The sequence below is a fragment of the Anopheles maculipalpis genome (genome assembly GCF_943734695.1).
Source record: "Anopheles maculipalpis chromosome X unlocalized genomic scaffold, idAnoMacuDA_375_x X_unloc_50, whole genome shotgun sequence".
In the NCBI taxonomy this organism is placed as follows: Eukaryota; Metazoa; Arthropoda; class Insecta; order Diptera; family Culicidae; genus Anopheles; species Anopheles maculipalpis.
In genome coordinates this window covers 35,001-37,906 of record NW_026060514.1, presented here as the reverse complement: position 1 = coordinate 37,906, position 2,906 = coordinate 35,001, and positions in this window count along the sequence as shown.

The following is a 2,906-nucleotide window of genomic DNA, read 5'->3' as shown; positions in this document are numbered from 1 at the left end:
GACAAAAAATTTTTTTGCTCTAACTTTGAGTAAAACGGTCTCAGGATGCATTCTTAATCATGAAAAGTGATCTCCGACGGTAAATAGCAAAAGTCACCCGACCATCAAAGTTGCATGGCGGTGCAGGCGACGAAAATCCAAGGTCGTCTAATGTAGGGACGTAAGACACGAAATCAAAATTTTGGCATAAAATCTAAAATAATCATCAGACAGTGGTCATCCAAGGCATATTAGAGTCGTCTAACGATGCTGAATGCAATAAGCAATAGCGACTTTTTAATGATTTTTTTGGATTTTTGTCAAAATTTACCCTTCACAACTTGGTACAAGTTATGAGACATGGGTACCGGTATAACCGACGGAAGATTTTTTGACAAAAATTTTTTTGACTCTAACTTTGAGTAAAACTGTGTCAGGATGCATTTTTAAGCATGAAAAGTGAACTCCGACGGTAAATAGCAAAAGTCACCCGACCCTCAAAGTTGCATGGCGGTGCAGGAGACGAAAATCCAAGGTCGTCTAATGTAGGGACGTAAGACACGAAATCAAAATTTTGGCATAAAATCTAAAATAATCATCAGACAGTGGTCATCCAAGGCATATAAGAGTCGTCTAACGATGCTGAATGCAATAAGCAATAGCGACTTTTTAATGATTTTTTTGGATTTTTGTCAAAATGTACCCTTCACAACTTGGTACAAGTCATAGGACATGGGTACCGGTATGACCGACGGAAGATTTTTGGACAAAAAATTTTTTTTGCTCTAACTTTGAGTAAAACGGTCTCAGGATGCATTATTAATCATGAAAAGTGATCTCCGACAGTAAATAGTGAAAGTTACCCGACCATCAAAGTTGCATGGCGGTGCAGGAGACGAAAATCCAAGGTCGTCTAATGTAGGGACGTAAGACACGAAATCAAAATTTTGGCATAAAAGCTAAAATAATCATCAGACAGTGGTCATCCAAGGCATATAAGAGTCGTCTAACGATGCTGAATGCAATAAGCAATAGCGACTTTTTAAAGATTTTTTTGGATTTTTGTCAAAATGTACCCTTCACAACTTGGTACAAGTCATAGGACATGGGTACCGGTATGACCGACGGAAGATTTTTGGACAAAAAATTTTTTTGCTCTAACTTTGAGTAAAACGGTCTCAGGATGCATTCTTAATCATGAAAAGTGATCTCCGACGGTAAATAGCAAAAGTCACCCGACCATCAAAGTTGCATGGCGGTGCAGGCGACGAAAATCCAAGGTCGTCTAATGTAGGGACGTAAGACACGAAATCAAAATTTTGGCATAAAAGCTAAAATAATCATCAGACAGTGGTCATCCAAGGCATATAAGAGTCGTCTAACGATGCTGAATGCAATAAGCAATAGCGACTTTTAATGATTTTTTTGGATTTTTGTCAAAATTTACCCTTCACAACTTGGTACAAGTTATGAGACATGGGTACCGGTATAACCGACGGAAGATTTTTTGACAAAAAATTTTTTTGACTCTAACTTTGAGTAAAACTGTGTCAGGATGCATTTTTAAGCATGAAAAGTGAACTCCGACGGTAAATAGCAAAAGTCACCCGACCCTCAAAGTTGTATGGCGATGTAGGAGAAAAAAATTCCGAGGTCGTTTAATTTTGGGATGGATAAAAATGGTCACTTGTGGTAAAGTGATGTTGTTCATTGGCTATAGTAAGAGGGTATGGTGTCGTGACACAAAAATGAAAAATGTATGGGAACGTGTTCTAAACACTGTCACAAGGTGCAAATCGAGTATCTAGTCGTACCTTAGACACCAGTTCGGGTAAATGAGCCTCTGCTTGGCTCATATGTATGGGGAAAAGTAAGGGTGACCGACATGTCCAAAGGTAAAAAGCGAAAATTCACCCGGCCCTCAGACTTGTATGGAGGTATAGGAGAAAAATGTGTCAAAGTCGTTTAATGTAGGGACGGATAAAAATGGTCACTTGTGGTAAGGTGATGTTGTTCGTTGGCTATAGTAAGAGGGTATGGTGTCGTGACACAAAAATGAAAAATGTATAGAAACGTGTTCTAAACACTGTCACAAGGTGCAAGTTGAGTATCTAGTCGTACCTTAGACACCAGTACGGGTTACTGAGCCAATGTTGTGCATAGCTAGGGTATCGGGACGATGCCCTAAAACCCTCAAAGGATTGTAGTGTGTTGGATGTTATCTCCTGTTGGTCGTACGGCAACCATACCCGGTTGGAAGTACCGCGGACTCTGAACGTCTCCGCATCAAAACGTTCGCCATGCGAATATACAAATTGAATAAGCTTGACGTAGTGTAAGGTATCGAAACGAATAAGTAGAGAAATTAAGGGTCCGAGAGCAATCTCGTGATTCTACGGTGAGGTGTGAGAAATGACACGAAGCTGTCAAGAGGTCTCCCTGAGTGAGGAAGGCAATGTTCGGGTGCTTCGATCTATTGGGCCGGCGTGCCGCAGTAGATCAAGCAAATGTGAGAGAAACTCGGGTCTGCGGGGACTTAGTGCCTCGGTAGACAACAAACACACGACAATCGGTGGATAGTCGAATTCTGGTTGATCCTACCAGTAATATACGCTTGTCTCAAAGGTTAAGCCATGCATGTCTAAGTACAAACATAAATGAATGTGAAACCGCATAAGGCTCAGTACAACAGCCATAATTCACAAGATCATCCCCCCATCAGTTACTTGGATAACTGTGGAAAAGCCAGAGCTAATACATGCAACATGCCGGGACCGCTATAACCCTCGCGGGTGGTGGAACTGGTGCACTTATTAGTAAAACCAATCGCCTCACGGCGGCTTGAGTTGAAGTCTGGATAAGGATGCCGATCGTATGGTCGCTCGCCGACCGACGACAGATCTTTCAAATGTCTGCCCTATCAACTA